The sequence below is a fragment of the Taudactylus pleione genome, unplaced genomic scaffold (genome assembly GCF_031769625.1).
Source record: "Taudactylus pleione unplaced genomic scaffold, aTauple2 ptg000085l, whole genome shotgun sequence".
In the NCBI taxonomy this organism is placed as follows: Eukaryota; Metazoa; Chordata; class Amphibia; order Anura; family Myobatrachidae; genus Taudactylus; species Taudactylus pleione.
Genome location: NW_028284487.1, coordinates 5468270 through 5486558, shown reverse-complemented (window position 1 = coordinate 5486558; position 18289 = coordinate 5468270).

The following is an 18289-nucleotide window of genomic DNA, read 5'->3' as shown; positions in this document are numbered from 1 at the left end:
TCTTGTATAGTGTGAACTGGCTTCTCAGGACAAAATGGCATCTTGTATAGTGTGAACTGGCATCTCAGGACTAAATGGCTTCTTGTATAGTGAGAACTGGCTTCTCAGGGCTAAATGGCATCTTGTATAGTGAGAACTGGCTTCTCAGGCCTAAATGGCATCTTGTATAGTGTGAACTGGCATCTCAGGACTAAATGGCATCTTGTATAGTGAGAACTGGCATCTCAGGACAAAATGGCATCTTGTATAGTGAGAACTGTCTTCTCAGGACTAAATGTCATCTTGTATAGTGAGAACTGGCTTCTCAGGACTAAATGGCATCTTGTATAGTGTGAACTGGCATCTCAGGACTGAATGGCATCTTGTATAGTGTGAACTGGCATCTCAGGACTGAATGGCATCTTGTATAGTGAGAACTGGCATCTCAGGACTGAATGGCATCTTGTATAGTGTGAACTGGCATCTCAGGACAAAATGGCATCTTGTGTAGTGTGAACTGGCATCTCAGGACTAAATGGCATCTTGTATAGTGAGAACTGGCATCTCAGGACAAAATGGCATCTTGTATAGTGTGAACTGGAATCTCAGGACTAAATGGCATCTTGTATAGTGAGAACTGGCTTCTCAGGACAAAATGGCATCTTGTTTAGTGAGAACTGGCATCTCAGGACTAAATGGCATCTTGTATAGTGAGAACTGGCATCTCAGGACTGAGTGGCATCTTGTATAGTGTGAACTGGCATCTCAGGACTGAGTGGCATCTTGTATAGTGTGAACTGGCATCTCAGGACTAAATAGCATCTTGTATAGTGAGAACTGGCATCTCAGGACAAAATGGCATCTTGTGTAGTGTGAACTGGCATCTCAGGACAAAATGGCATCTTGTATAGTGAGAACTGGCATCTCAGGACTAAATGGCATCTTGTATAGTGAGAACTGGCTTCTCAGGACTAAATGGCATCTTGTATAGTGTGACCTGGCATGTCAGGACTAAATGGCATCTTGTATAGTGTGACCTGGCATGTCAGGACTAAATGGCATCTTATATAGTGAGAACTGGCTTCTCAGGAGTAAATGGCATCTTGTATAGTGTGACCTGGCATGTCAGGACTAAATGGCATCTTATATAGTGAGAACTGGCATCTCAGGACTAAATGGCATCTTGTATAGTGAGAACTGGCATCTCAGGACAAAATGGCATCTTGTATAGTGAGAACTGGCATCTCAGGACTAAATGGCATCTTGTATAGTGAGAACTGGCTTCTCAGGACAAAATGGCATCTTGTATTGTGAGAACTGGCTTCTCAGGACAAAATGGCATCTTGTATAGTGAGAACTGGCTTCTCAGGACAAAATGGCATCTTGTATAGTGAGAACTGGCATCTCAGGACTGAATGGCATCTTGTATAGTGTGAACTGGCATCTCAGGACTGAATGGCATCTTGTATAGTGTGAACTGGCTTCTCAGGACAAAATGGCATCTTGTATAGTGTGAACTGGCATCTCAGGACTAAATGGCATCTTGTATAGTGTGAACTGGCATCTCAGGACTGAATGGCATCTTGTATAGTGTGAACTGGCATCTCAGGACTAAATTGCGTCTTATATAGTGAGAACTGGCTTCTCAGGACAGAATGGAGTCTTGTATAGTGAGAACTGGCTTCTCAGGACAGAATGGCACCTTGTATAGTGAGAACTGGCATCTCAGGACTAAATGGCACCTTGTATAGTGAGAACTGGCTTCTCAGGACTAAATGGCATCTTGTATAGTGAGAACTGGCTTCTCAGGACAAAATGGCATCTTGTATAGTGAGAACTGGCTTTTCAGGACAAAATGGCATCTTGTATAGTGAGAACTGGCATCTCAGGACTGAATGGCATCTTGTATAGTGTGAACTGGCATCTCAGGACTAAATGGCATCTTGTATAGTGTGAACTGGCTTCTCAGGACAAAATGGCATCTTGTATAGTGTGAACTGGCATCTCAGGACTAAATGGCATCTTGTATAGTGTGACCTGGCATCTCAGGACTGAATGGCATCTTGTATAGTGTGAAATGGCATCTCAGGATTAAATGGCGTCTTATATAGTGAGAACTGGCTTCTCAGGACAGAATGGCGTCTTATATAGTGAGAACTGGCTTCTCAGGACAGAATGGCGTCTTGTATAGTGTGAACTGGCATCTCAGGACTGAATGGCATCTTGTATAGTGTGAACTGGCATCTCAGGACTGAATGGCATCTTGTATAGTGAGAACTGGCATCTCAGGACTGAATGGCATCTTGTATAGTGTGAACTGGCATCTCAGGACAAAATGGCATCTTGTGTAGTGTGAACTGGCATCTCAGGACTAAATGGCATCTTGTATAGTGAGAACTGGCATCTCAGGACAAAATGGCATCTTGTATAGTGTGAACTGGAATCTCAGGACTAAATGGCATCTTGTATAGTGAGAACTGGCTTCTCAGGAGAAAATGGCATCTTGTTTAGTGAGAACTGGCATCTCAGGACTAAATGGCATCTTGTATAGTGAGAACTGGCATCTCAGGACTGAGTGGCATCTTGTATAGTGTGAACTGGCATCTCAGGACTGAGTGGCATCTTGTATAGTGTGAACTGGCATCTCAGGACTAAATAGCATCTTGTATAGTGAGAACTGGCATCTCAGGACAAAATGGCATCTTGTGTAGTGTGAACTGGCATCTCAGGACAAAATGGCATCTTGTATAGTGAGAACTGGCATCTCAGGACTAAATGGCATCTTGTATAGTGAGAACTGGCTTCTCAGGACTAAATGGCATCTTGTATAGTGTGACCTGGCATGTCAGGACTAAATGGCATCTTGTATAGTGTGACCTGGCATATCAGGACTAAATGGCATCTTATATAGTGAGAACTGGCTTCTCAGGAGTAAATGGCATCTTGTATAGTGTGACCTGGCATGTCAGGACTAAATGGCATCTTATATAGTGAGAACTGGCATCTCAGGACTAAATGGCATCTTGTATAGTGAGAACTGGCATCTCAGGACTAAATGGCATCTTGTATAGTGAGAACTGGCTTCTCAGGACAAAATGGCATCTTGTATTGTGAGAACTGGCTTCTCAGGACAAAATGGCATCTTGTATAGTGAGAACTGGCTTCTCAGGACAAAATGGCATCTTGTATAGTGAGAACTGGCATCTCAGGACTGAATGGCATCTTGTATAGTGTGAACTGGCATCTCAGGACTGAATGGCATCTTGTATAGTGTGAACTGGCTTCTCAGGACAAAATGGCATCTTGTATAGTGTGAACTGGCATCTCAGGACTAAATGGCATCTTGTATAGTGTGAACTGGCATCTCAGGACTGAATGGCATCTTGTATAGTGTGAACTGGCATCTCAGGACTAAATTGCGTCTTATATAGTGAGAACTGGCTTCTCAGGACAGAATGGAGTCTTGTATAGTGAGAACTGGCTTCTCAGGACAAATTGGCACCTTGTATAGTGAGAACTGGCATCTCAGGACTAAATGGCACCTTGTATAGTGAGAACTGGCTTCTCAGGACTAAATGGCATCTTGTATAGTGAGAACTGGCTTCTCAGGACAAAATGGCATCTTGTATAGTGAGAACTGGCTTTTCAGGACAAAATGGCATCTTGTATAGTGAGAACTGGCATCTCAGGACTGAATGGCATCTTGTATAGTGTGAACTGGCATCTCAGGACTAAATGGCATCTTGTATAGTGTGAACTGGCTTCTCAGGACAAAATGGCATCTTGTATAGTGTGAACTGGCATCTCAGGACTAAATGGCATCTTGTATAGTGTGACCTGGCATCTCAGGACTGAATGGCATCTTGTATAGTGTGAAATGGCATCTCAGGATTAAATGGCGTCTTATATAGTGAGAACTGGCTTCTCAGGACAGAATGGCGTCTTATATAGTGAGAACTGGCTTCTCAGGACAGAATGGCGTCTTGTATAGTGTGAACTGGCATCTCAGGACTAAATGGCGTCTTATATAGTGAGAACTGGCTTCTCAGGACAGAATGGCGTCTTGTATAGTGAGAACTGGCTTCTCAGGACAAAATGGCGTCTTGTATAGTGAGAACTGGCTTCTCAGGACAAAATGGCATCTTGTATAGTGAGAACTGGCTTCTCAGGACAAAATGGCATCTTGTATAGTGAGAACTGGCTTCTCAGGACTAAATGGCATCTTGTATAGTGAGAACTGGCTTCTCAGGACTAAATGGCATCTTGTATAGTGAGAACTGGCTTCTCAAGACTAAATGGCATCTTGTATAGTGTGAACTGGCATCTCAGGACAGAATGGCAGTTTGTGTAGTGAGAACTGGCATCTCAGGACTAAATGGCATCTTGTATAGTGTGAACTGGCATCTCAGGACTAAATGGCATCTTGTATAGTGTGAACTGGCATCTCAGGACTAAATGGCATCTTGTATAGTGAGAACTGGCATCTCAGGACAAAATGGCATCTTGTATAGTGAGAACTGGCTTCTCAGGACTAAATGGCATCTTGTATAGTGAGAACTGGCTTCTCAGGACTAAATGGCATCTTGTATAGTGTGAACTGGCATCTCAGGACTAAATGGCATCTTGTATAGTGTGAACTGGCTTCTCAGGACAAAATGGCATCTTGTATAGTGTGAACTGGCATCTCAGGACTAAATGGCATCTTGTATAGTGTGACCTGGCATCTCAGGACTGAATGGCATCTTGTATAGTGTGAACTGGCATCTCAGAACTGAATGGCGTCTTATATAGTGAGAACTGGCTTCTCAGGACAGAATGGCGTCTTGTATAGTGAGAACTGGCTTCTCACGACAAAATGGCATCTTGTGTAGTGAGAGCTGGCTTCTCAGGACAAAATGGCATCTTGTATAGTGAGAACTGGCATCTCAGGACTAAATGGCACCTTGTATAGTGAGAACTGGCATCTCAGGACTAAATGGCATCTTGTATAGTGTGAACTGGCTTCTCAGGACAAAATGGCATCTTGTATAGTGAGAACTGGCTTCTCAGGACAAAATGGCATCTTGTATAGTGAGTACTGGCATCTCAGGACTAAATGGCATCTTGTATAGTGAGAACTGGCTTCTCAGGACTAAATGGCATCTTGTATAGTGAGAACTGGCTTCTCAGGACTAAATGGCATCTTGTATAGTGAGAACTAGCTTCTCAGGACTAAATGGCATCTTGTATAGTGTGAACTGGCATCTCAGGACTAAATGGCATCTTGTATAGTGAGAACTGGCATCTCAGGACAAAATGGCGTCTTGTATAGTGAGAACTGGCTTCTCAGGACTAAATGGCATCTTGTATAGTGAGATCTGGCTTCTCAGGACTAAATGGCATCTTGTATAGTGAGAACTGGCTTCTCAGGACTAAATGGCATCTTGTATAGTGTGAACTGGCATCTCAGGACTGAATGGCATCTTGTATAGTGAGAACTGGCTTCTCAGGACAAAATGGCATCTTGTATAGTGAGAACTGGCTTCTCAGGACAAAATGGCATCTTGTATAGTGAGAACTGGCATCTCAGGACTAAATGGCATCTTGTATAGTGAGAACTGGCATCTCAGGACTGAGTGGCATCTTGTATAGTGTGAACTGGCATCTCAGGACTAATTGGCATCTTGTATAGTGAGAACTGGCTTCTCAGGACAAAATGGCATCTTGTATAGTGAGAACTGGCATCTCAGGACTAAATGGCATCTTGTATAGTGAGAACTGGCATCTCAGGACTGAGTGGCATCTTGTATAGTGTGAACTGGCATCTCAGGACTAAATGGCATCTTGTATAGTGAGAACTGGCATCTCAGGACAAAATGGCATCTTGTGTAGTGTGAACTGGCATCTCAGGACAAAATAGCATCTTGTATAGTGAGAACTGGCATCTCAGGACTAAATGGCATCTTGTATAGTGAGAACTGGCTTCTCAGGACTAAATGGCATCTTGTATAGTGTGACCTGGCATGTCAGGACTAAATGGCATCTTGTATAGTGTGACCTGGCATGTCAGGACTAAATGGCATCTTATATAGTGAGAACTGGCTTCTCAGGACTAAATGGCATCTTGTATAGTGTGACCTGGCATGTCAGGACTAAATTGCATCTTATATAGTGAGAACTGGCATCTCATGACTAAATGGCATCTTGTATAGTGAGAACTGGCATCTCTGGACAAAATGGCATCTTGTATAGTGAGAACTGGCATCTCAGGACTAAATGGCATCTTGTATAGTGAGAACTGGCTTCTCAGGACAAAATGGCATCTTGTATAGTGAGAACTGGCTTCTCAGGACAAAATGGCATCTTGTATAGTGAGAACTGGCTTCTCAGGATAAAATGGCATCTTGTATAGTGAGAACTGGCATCTCAGGACTGAATGGCATCTTGTATAGTGTGAACTGGCATCTCAGTACTAAATGGCATCTTGTATAGTGTGAACTGGCTTCTCAGGACAAAATGGCATCTTGTATAGTGTGAACTGGCATCTCAGGACTAAATGGCATCTTGTATAGTGTGAACTGGCATCTCAGGACTAAATGGCGTCTTATATAGTGAGAACTGGCTTCTCAGGACAGAATGGCATCTTGTTTAGTGAGAACTGGCTTCTCAGGACTAAATGGCATCTTGTATAGTGAGAACTGGCTTCTCAGGACAAAATGGCATCTTGTATAGTGAGAACTGGCTTCTCAGGACTAAATGGCATCTTGTATAGTGAAAACTGGCTTCTCAGGACTAAATGGCATCTTGTATAGTGAGAACTGGCTTCTCAGGACAAAATGGCATCTTGTATAGTGCGAACTGGCATCTCAGGACTGAATGGCATTTTGTATTGTGAGAACTGGCATCTCAGGACTAAATGGCATCTTGTATAGTGAGAACTGGCATCTCAGGACTAAATGGCATCTTGTATAGTGTAAACTGGCTTCTCAGGACAAAATGGCATCTTGTATAGTGAGAACTGGCTTCTCAGGACAAAATGGCATCTTGTATAGTGAGTACTGGCATCTCAGGACTAAATGGCATCTTGTATAGTGAGAACTGGCTTCTCAGGACTAAATGGCATCTTGTATAGTGAGAACTGGCATCTCAGGACTAAATGGCATCTTGTATAGTGTGAACTGGCATCTCAGGACTAAATGGCATCTTGTATAGTGTGAACTGGCATCTCAGGACTAAATGGCATCTTGTATAGTGAGAACTGGCATCTTAGGACAAAATGGCATCTTGTATAGTGAGAACTGGCTTCTCAGGACTAAATGGCATCTTGTTTAGTGAGAACTGGCTTCTCAGGACTAAATGGCATCTTGTATAGTGTGAACTGGCATCTCAGGACTGAATGACATCTTGTATAGTGAGAACTGGCTTCTCAGGACAAAATGGCATCTTGTATAGTGAGAACTGGCTTCTCAGGACAAAATGGCATCTTGTATAGTGAGAACTGGCTTCTCAGGACAAAATGGCATCTTGTATAGTGAGAACTGGCATCTCAGGACTAAATGGCATCTTGTATAGTGAGAACTGGCATCTCAGGACTGAGTGGCATCTTGTATAGTGTGAACTGGCATCTCAGGACTAATTGGCATCTTGTGTAGTGAGAACTGGCTTCTCAGGACAAAATGGCATCTTGTGTAGTGTGAACTGGCATCTCAGGACAAAATGGCATCTTGTATAGTGAGAACTGGCATCTCAGGACTAAATGGCATCTTGTATAGTGTGACCTGGCATGTCAGGACTAAATGACATCTTATATAGTGAGAACTGGCTTCTCAGGACTAAATGCTGTGGAATAATAACTGAACTGTGCACAAGTTATTGCAGCGTTTGGCTATCAAGGGTGTCCACAGTGGTGTAGCACATAAGGACAGGCAGGTGATCGAGCTTTGTCTTCTACCTAATCACCATGACTGAAGTTTCATTTTCTACATTAGCCACCAGGACCTGGGTACACTTTTTATACTTAAATATAGAGGGTATTTGAGCTGAGCTCCATTTTAGGTGTTCCTCACAAGTGCATAGAAACATATCATTCAAACTGATCTATTAGCACTTAATCTCTCTCCAAGGTTTGATACATCTCCCCCAATGGGTGCATTTGAAGTCTGGGTAGCTGGGAGAGTGTCGGATGGAGCAGGGAGGAAGTGTGTGTGACAATAAGGCTGGAGATGTAGTGAGGGAAGATGTTGTTGAAAGTTTTGAAGATAAGTGGGAGGAGCTTGAATTTGATTCTGAGTGAGACAAGGAGCAAAGTGAAGTTATTGGCAGAGGGGTTCAGCAGAGGTGGAGCAACAGGAGGGGAAAATGAGGTGAGCAGCAATTAAGTATAGACTTTCGGGGAAAGACCATTAGGAAGTAGATTACAGTAATCTAGGTAAGAAATAATAAGGGTATGTATGAGTACCTTAGTGATTTCCAGGATAAGAAAGGGGCAGATCTTATAAATACTGCAGGGATAAAATGACAGGATTGGGAGTAGGATTGGGTGTGGGTAGAGAAAGAGTGGCCTGAGTCAAGGAAAACTGAATTAAAAAAGGAGAATGACAACACCGGCGCTGTCAAGAAATACAGCTGTTCAAAGGGTGTCAACCTCCCAAATGAAAATACGTGTAAAAAGAAAGATAGCGAACAGAGCATCTAGCCAAATATCAATAAATATTATAAGTAAATTTAACTTGAGTGTTACAATTAAATTCATACTAAAAATATATGTATAATAATATTAACGGCTTGGTCGATGGGAGTTATAGACACTCAATTTATTACGAAACATGAAGATACATATATCAACACAAATAATCACTCATAAAAATATAGAATAGTAAAAAAATACCACACTCAATTGAGATAAAGTGCAGTGCCTTGGGAATGTCAAATATAATCTGAGGCAATGAACAGTGGGCCTGATTCAGAGCCGGACGCTCTGACAGAGCGCTCGCTCTGAATCAGGGCCGTCCCTCTTGTTTTTCAGAGTGGCCTCCTGGCCACTCGCATAGCTGTGGGTGACCACCCACAGCTATAGCGAGCGGCCAGGTAGATGGGGCCATCGGGCTTGCGACGAGACCCTTGTGGTAGGGTCTCGTTGCCACAACCCCTAGAGTGCTTTCGGCTCTACCAGAGCATGAGCACTGGGCCACCATCAACCCGCTTGCGAGCGCATAGCGGGTCTGAATCAGGCCCAGTGTTCAATAATGTTTCATCACTTATTACCTGATCAAATAAGATAATAATGTGCACAATTTGATATTGAATGTGGATCAATGTCCAGTAATGAATATATATTACCCGCTTGGAGTCCAAACAGTTTTTTTAGCAAATGATCTTGTAATGCGCTGAAAGCTGTCGGTCTTTGCAGGCTAAAATATGGTACTCAGAGGTGAACTGGTCTGGAAAAGATAATATGGACAGGTCCAAGAGTGAAGTCTCAGGGTTCAAAAAGTCATGGGCTTAACGTGTTTCATTGCGGAACAACCCCATAACTTTTTCAGAAGCATCTTAGGTAATACCTAGAAGGGCCGGCTCCAGGGGTAGTCACGCCATGTGCCGGATCAGGATAAAGGGGTCTATTTACTAAGCAGCCAGCCAATCAGCTCCCAACTGTCATCTCACAGGCTGTGTTTGAAAAATGACAGTTGGGAGCCGATTGGCTGGCACCTTATCACTTTCTTATCACTTTTCACTCTGTCTCGTAACACTGCTTAGTAAATAGACCCAAAGAGTCCTATAGTCGTGAAAATGGGGGTGTGGCCCAATTACCATAGACCACACCCCCTAAGTGACATTATTTGGGGGTGTGCCCTCATGGCATGCCTCCCGTGTAACGTCAGGCTGGGGGCGAGCCCAGCACTATGTCACTAGCTCGGCTTCCCCCAGCCCTCTCCCGACACTGAATGGATGCCGCACGCATGCGCGCAGCTTCCATACAGCTGCTCCGGGTTTTGGCACCGCCGCACAGCTGCGGCTGTGGGGGTGCCCAACCTCCCGACCAGACCACCCGCAGGACACTTCGGCCCACGGGTGGGACAGTGCTGTCCCGTTGAAATCGGGATGCTGAGAGGGGTGCGCCCTCTATGGAGTGGCGCCCCTGTTGGACTGCACTGGTCGAACACCCCAAGAGCCGCCCCTGATACCTAGACATCAAACTTGGGGAAATTAGAAAAGGTCATAATTAAGAGTAAAAGAAATACTCTTTGTTGGGGAACTCTTCAATTATTATTATATATATAAAATATAACTTTTATTACATTAATATAAAATTATTTATATTAGTATCCATTATTTAAAAGGGGAGTTAATCAAAAAGAGAAAGTACATAGAGGAACCTTCAAATATGTAGATATATTAGCTATAATCCCCTCCAAATATGAGAAGAATATAGCCCATGTGATGAACAGGGAACTTTTATTTCACAAATTGGATGTTAGTCTAATTTAGTAATAATACGACGAGAGAGGGATTATGAAGTTTTAATATTACTATCTATCTATCTATCTATCTATCTATCTATCTATCTATCTATCTATCTATCTATCTAACTTTAGATAGGCACTGGTTAAAATATTACAATGAATACAATTTCATCATTAAACAAATATTAATAAGGATTGCTACTTAATCTCAGGTGAATTGTGTTTTTAGTGTATAGAGTGACATTACCAGTGGCGGAACTAGCGGCGGTGCAGCCGGTGTCCTGCACCAGGGCCTGCTGTGGTGCAGGGGCACATAGCCGTCTGCATCCAACAGCACCGCTGCACCCGCCACCAGTGTCCCCCTGGCCCCACAGTATTTAATTGTAGTGTGGACCACAGTGAGAGCAGTCTGCACTACACAGTAACAAACACAGCGCTGTCAGCAGACAATGAGAGTCAGACAGTCTCTCATTGGCTGCTGCGTCCACAGAGAGAGCCAGGCTGGAGCTCACTCCTGAGCTCCGCCTTCCGGCTCCCGCAGTGTGTGATGGGAGAGATGTCACAACGTCTCTCCTATCGTGCAGAGCGGGAGGACAGAAGAGCTGATGGAGGTGGGCGCAGGATCGGGGATTCAGGTAAGTGTGTTTTTTTGTGAGTGTGTGTTTGTCTTATATATGTAGGGTGGGGCACTACTGGGGGCACTGTATAAAGGGCACTACAGGGGGCACTGCATAGGGGGGAACACTACTGGGGACATTGTATATGGGGCACTACTGGGAGCACTGCATCGGGGGGACCACTACTAGGGGCACTGCATGGGGGGACTACTACTGGGGGCACTGTATAAGGGGCATTGCATAGGGGGGCCACTACTGGGGGCACTGTATATGGGGCACTACTGGGGGCACTGTATAAGGGGCACTACTCAGCACTGCATACGGGGGACTACTACTGGGGGCACTGCATAGGGGGAACTACTATTGGGGGCACTGTATAAGGGACACTACTGGGGGCACTGCATAGGGGGACCACTACTGGGGGCCCTGGTATAAGCCGCACTGCATAGGGGGTACCACTACTGGGGGCACTGCATAGGTGGAATACTACTGGGGGCAATGCATAAGGGGGAATACTACTGGGGGCACTGTATAGGGGGGACCACTTCTGGGGGCACTGTATAAAGGGAACTACTGGGAGCACTGCATAGGGGGGACCACTACTTGGGGGTACTGCATAGGGGGACCACTACTGGGGGCACTTTATTTGGGGCACTACTGAGGGCACTACTGGGGGCACTGCATAGGGGGGCCCAAAGCATAATCTTGCACCTGGGCCCACCACTCTCTAGTTCCGCCACTGGATGTTACTATTTACCAATCGGGTATAAACTTTTACATCTGGTATATAAAAACTGCTGAGGAAACACAGTAGAAAAAGTTATAGAAGAAAACACTTCTCACTTCCTTATGCCCTGCAAAGCAAAAACAACGTACTATGTTGCAATTAAATAATAGTATGGGGCTGGGTGTCTGCATCTTGTCCTGCGGTCTCTGTGGGTATGCATTGATTTGCATATTCTTGCAGTGGACGGGTGCATACATCTGCATCCGTGCGTTCCTTGCTGAATCAGGCCCTTAATCCCCAAAACAACATTTCCACTGCATTTCAACCCTGCCACAAAAGGACCAGCTGACACCATTTCAGTGATTCTCTTGTTAACACAGGTGAGAGTGTAGATGAGGACAAGGCTGGAGATCACTCTGTCATGCTGATTGAGTTAGAATAGCAGACTGGAAACTTTAAAAGGAGGGTGGAGCTTGAAAGCATTGTTCTTTCTCTGTTAATCATGGTTACCTGTAAGGAAACAAGTGCAGTCATCAGTGCTTTGCACAAAAAGGGCTTCACAGGCAAGGATATTGCTGCTAGTAAGATTGCACCTAAATCAACCATTTATTAGATCATCATGAACTTCAAGGAGAGAGGTTCAATAGTTGTGAAGAAGGCTTCAGGGTGCCCAAGAACGTTCAGCAAGTGCCAGGGCCGTCTCCTAAAGTTGGTTCAGCTGCAGGATCGGGGCACCACCAGTGCAGAGCTTGCTCATGAATGGCAGCAGGCAGGTGTGAGTGCATCTTCACGCACAGTGAGGCAAAGACTTTTGGAGAATGGCCTGGTGTCAAGGAGGGCAGCAAAAAAGCCACTTCTCTCCAGGAAAAACATCAGGGACAGACTGATATTCTGCAAAAGGTACAGGGATTGGACTGCTAAGGACAGGTAAAGTTGTTTTCTCTGATTAATCCCCTTTCAGATTGTTTGGGGTGCCTGAAAAAACGCTTGTCCGGAGAAGGAAAGGTGAGTGCTACCATCAGTCCTATGTCATGCCAACAGTAAACCATCTTGAGACCATTCATGTGTGGGGTTGCTTCTAAGCCAAGGGAGTGGACTCACTCACAATTTTGCCTAAGAACACAGCCATGAATAAAGAATAGTACCAAAACATCCTCCAAGAGCAACTTCTTCCAACCATCCAAGAACAGTTTGGTGATGAACAATGCCTTTTCCAGCATGATGGAGCACCTTGCCATAAGGCAAAAGTGATAACTAAGTGGCTTGGGGAACAAAACATCAAAATTTTGGGTCCATGGCCAGGAAACTCCCCAGACCTTAATCCCATTGAAATCTTGTGGTCAATCCTCAAGAGGCGGGTGGTCAAACAAAAACCCACAAATTCTGACAAACTCCAAGCATTGATCAGGCAAGAATGGGCGACCATCAGTCAGTATGTGGCCCAGAAGTTGATTGACAGCATGCCAGGGCAAATTGCAAAGGTCTTGAAAAAGAAGGGTCAACACTGCAAATATTGACTCTTTGCATAAACTTAATGTTATTGTCAATAAAAGCCTTTGACACTAATGAAATGCTTGTAATTTTATATACCATAGTAACATCTGACAAAAACGCCTAAAAACATTGAAGCAGCAAACTTTGTGAAAACCAATACTTGTGTCATTCTCAAGACTTTTGGCCATGGCTGTATACTATGTACCTCCAGATTGCAACATGATCAAGAACAGTTTGCATGCATCATTAACCCCACAGTTGTACCAAGTATATAAATATCACAGATATACTCTGTATTATCAGACCAGTATGGAATAAGATAGATATATTCAAGCAAAATAGATCACTTAAGGTAGATAGATTCGAAGAAAATAAATCACTGCTGTATGGGCAATGGTCCACTTCGTTTGCCCCTGTGTTTGCATATGCAGTGAACACATTGGGTGAGAGCATGTCCCAATTGTCCCAGCTGTGATGGAAGGAAGTAAAAGGTGAGATCTGCTGTTGGCAAAAAATAGTCAAAAATGCCTCTGATGGGAGAGCCCAGCGTAGGGGTAATCCAGCTCTAGGATCCCAATGAGAGTCCCACTAAAAAGTAGTATAGTGAGATAAACTTCATGTAAAATTATAACCCAAATCAACAAGGTGTAGTTATAACCAAAATTGTAGATGGGCCGTTATCAATTTGGAGCGAAAAGCCGTTTTCGGCAAAATCTCCGTCATTGGAGGTTTTCCCTTCTAAAAGTTATCGCGCTCGTCCCAGCGTATCCCCATATTCAATTCCAAGTTGGCGGAAACGCGACCCGGTGAAAACGAAATCGGCGAAAAGTCCTGTCTTTTTGGGGGAAATTAGCCTGACACCCCCTAAAGCTGCTCTGACATGGGGATTCACTATGAGTACCCCCCGAAAAGCTCTGCTAAAGGTATTTTGGGCCTTTAAATGGTCTCAATAGGTGCTACTTAGCGTCTTTCAGCAAGTGGTGAAGAATTGTATTTTGCAGTGTTTTTTTGGAAAAATAAGTAGTTCCATCAAATTTGGGGTACATGAAAATGGATGCAAGCATATTTAAAAATCAGTAAAGTCAAGCATTAAAATGCGCAAAAAAAACGTACCTTCAGCAAACACCTGCAATCCACAAAACACCTCCCCCATACTTGCAGACCCTGCCAAAGGCTATTTCGCTAGTTTAGTTGAACTTTTTCACCCACATTTTCAAAGTGCTTTTTTGGGGTGTCCATTGTGTTTTTTTAAGAGTTTTTTGACGCAGTTAGCATCAAGGGGGATGTATAAAGGGTGCAGAGTGGTTTCTGCACCACTGCACCCCAAAACGCAATTCTGCACTTTTTTCCGCTGGGTATTCATATGCGAAACTTTTTCGCCTATTACATTGCATTGTTTTTGAAAAGACGCTACAATTGAATACAGGGATAAGTGAAATCGGCATAAATGATGTCATCAGTGAAAAAGTTTCTGAGATTCTGTGTAAACCCCCCCCTTTTGTTCAAAATTAGACATTGAGAACAACAGAGGATAATGATTGCAAATCATAATTCACATTGGTGCTGAATTCTAGCTCCTGTATAAATCATGATTATTCTACCAAACATCATAAAATTTGCCAATTGTAATGTCTGTTTGTGACATTATCAGAACACACAACATTGGAACAATCCTGCAATACATTGCAGTACAATAGGTAAAACAATTTTACCATCACTAAGATGAATTTCCAATTTACATTCATTTGCTTCAAATATATGAAACATATTTGTGTTTCCTGCGATTAATTATGAATTCTCCAGTACTTCAAAACATTGGTACAGGTACAGTGCATGTTTTAATGTGTGACCTTAATGCACAAGTTTCACTGCAGATATGCTGCAGGGTGATTTAAACAGAAATAAATGGAGTTATATACTGTGAATGTATGTGAGACAAGTTTACATGCGTGTGTGTATGGAGGGGATATGATATTCTGTATGTATATTTTAAGGGATATAACTGTTTTCCTGCACTTCCGGCAGATTAATATCTATAAATAAATTGTGGATTGCATTCTATCAGGAAAAACAATTATTTGTGTATATATTTCCATGTGAGAGTTGTGTGCTTTTGTGTTGCTATGAATGGGGGATGGTGGAGCCTCATGGTAATGCAGCCATGATGTTGTAAAGAGATCTATTGTACCAAGTGTAAGTGTGTTTATTTTTTTGTAGTGTGTTATTGTAGATATGATATATGCAGCACAAAAAGGGTTAATACAGGGTACCTTGAATATCCAGGAGTCACCATTTGCTTAGAGCCTGCTGTTCACTGTAACTTGCAGTCCTGCAAAATACACTTGTTGGAAAGAGAAACTGTTACATATCTTGTGCAACCATTCAAAAATGAAAACAAACATACTGTGAGAAGTATAATTAAATCAGGCATCGCTGGATTGCCATTCTACAAGTGGCATCCTATGTACAAACAAAAAAACTAACACACAAAAAAAAATGTGGGTTCTCTCTGCCTTTTTTTAATTGTGGGAATTAAAATTGTAAACAGCAACAATTATAAGTTACCACAATTATAAACAGACCTGTTCGGGGTGCTAATGATAATTTCCACAATTTTAAAAGCAGACCTGTTTGGGTGCTAATGATAATTTCCACAATTTTAAAAGCAGACTTGTTCGGGCGCCATTGCTAAGGGGTGTTTTTTCCCTTCTTTCTATTTACACAGAGGCCATTGCCAGCCTGTTTAATCCCAATATATCTGAAGCAAATTATTCTATTTTTCATATAATAACTATCAGGTTATACGCAACATAAATATATGAACTTCGCAAAGTGTTAACCAGAATTATATACCTTTTAAATCATTTGGATAATTTCCTTTTATAAAGATAACGATGCACACAAAGTGTTATAAGTAAAACGTTTTTATATATCAAATCTTCATAAAATCAATGCTTGTTAAAATACAATATAGACGAGAGAGAGAGAGAGAGAGATATATAGGAAATGATTGCCGAGTGTGTGAGTGGGGGTTGTTGGGACCCTTTGTCCTATTGTTCAAACCGTATGGTCTCTGAACACAAACTCCATTTTGAAAACTCACATTGAAGACTCCCATAATGCCATGTTCTGTAATACCAATACCTTCACCCACTACAACTGTGTGATATCTTTGGACCAAAACAGTACATTATATTGTATACCAGTGTCTAATATTTTCAACTTCCATGATATAACACTGCATCCACTGTACTATACAAGCTTTTCAGATACTATAACGTTGTATAATACATATAAGCTGATTCCTCTGTAATAGTTAAAAATACCACTATACAACTCATAGTACACAATTCTATCATAATACTATAAAGCATCCACCAAACACATGGACCAACTTCAATTTCCATTGAACACATGGGTCAATGGGGGAAGGGGGAGAGCACATGGAATTTCCTTTGTTCACACCACATGGAGGTAGTAGTCATCTTTAAATGCCCAAACTATGATAATATATAACTTCACAATACTATCACAATATGGCTAGCAATCTGCAACTCCCATGGAACCACAACCACCAGCCGAACCCAACCTGATTCCACTACATAATGTCCCACAAAGCACAAACTACCAAACAGTGTACACCACCCACAAACCCAGCACAATGCAATTTACCACCACCGAGTCACGGGTTCCCTCATCATCAGCTGATATCAAACAACCACACATCCACAGACTGCAATACTCCACCCAATTTCCATCCCAATCCCAACTACACAATGATACAGTCAGACCACGAGAATACAACACATGGGAAGGAAGGGGGAAAGAAGAAACTTAATATGTATATATCACAGCCAGCCATATATATAAAACTGAACCCAAATCACCGCAAATCTATCTTCATATCGTCTACTACAGATTAACACAAACCAAGGCACAACCAAAGCACCACAGCCTGACAACCTGGCCTTTAACAAAGATTCCACTATGAACCACAATATTAATCACTACAAGCTATCTATACAAGCTATAAACAGATCAAATCAAACTAGTTATAGATATTATATAGGAATCTAATGTACAGTGTACTTAGCCATTATGAGCAGATATCTCCAGGCGATTGAAGCTGCATCTTGACAGTCTTCTGGGGAGAAAGTCTGCTGTCCTTGTGTCTCCCTGGTGTGTCCTTGCAAGCATGTGTGTTTCTCCAAGTGTGTGTGAATGCCATCCTGCTCTCCCTCACCTGTGAGGTGTGGTCAGAAAGGGAATATCCGATTGGTCAACTGGACTATTGTTCTAAGCTTTCCTGTGTGAGGCTTCAAGAGGAAAAAGCCTCTTGTTGGGGGTATGCTGTGGAGTTGAACACCTTAACAAATGCTAATTAGCTTGTATTGTGAGCTGGTTTCTGTTACCTCTATTGATATGCTGGAATAACCAGTTCTGTGTAAACTTCTAAGCTCTGTGAAAATTATCACATCTCATTTATATATTTTGGTTTTAGCTGTATAAGGAATTATTATTATTGATTTTAATATACACACTGTAACATTTCCCCCTTTTGTGAGTTCAATGACATCTGACAGTTGAACTGACATAAGCTTGTGTATTATCACTATTTTAGTGTATGTGTTATGTGTATGTTCGTTGATCGTACAGGTGGTGAGAAGAGAGAGAATTCAGTTTGTAGAGAATCATAACAATGTAATTTTCACAGTTCAAAATAAAAGGTAATGAAACGGCGGAGAAGTAACGGTCCTCTCCTGCTTCGCATATGTAGATGGAAAAAACCTTGTTTGATTGTATGTAAGGATAAAAAATCTTTCATATTTGAACCAAACCCTTTCCTAATTTTTATTAACATTTGGAATCAAAAGCCTATAGTTGTCATCTTCGCCACATGGGATGAGGGCGCACTTCTGGAGTGTTGTCATCTTGGACATCTGCTTTGGATAATCCGTATCCTGGTCCTTCCGATCTGTTCCATCTGATCATCTTCCGATCTGTGTTCCATCTGATCATCTTCCGTTCGA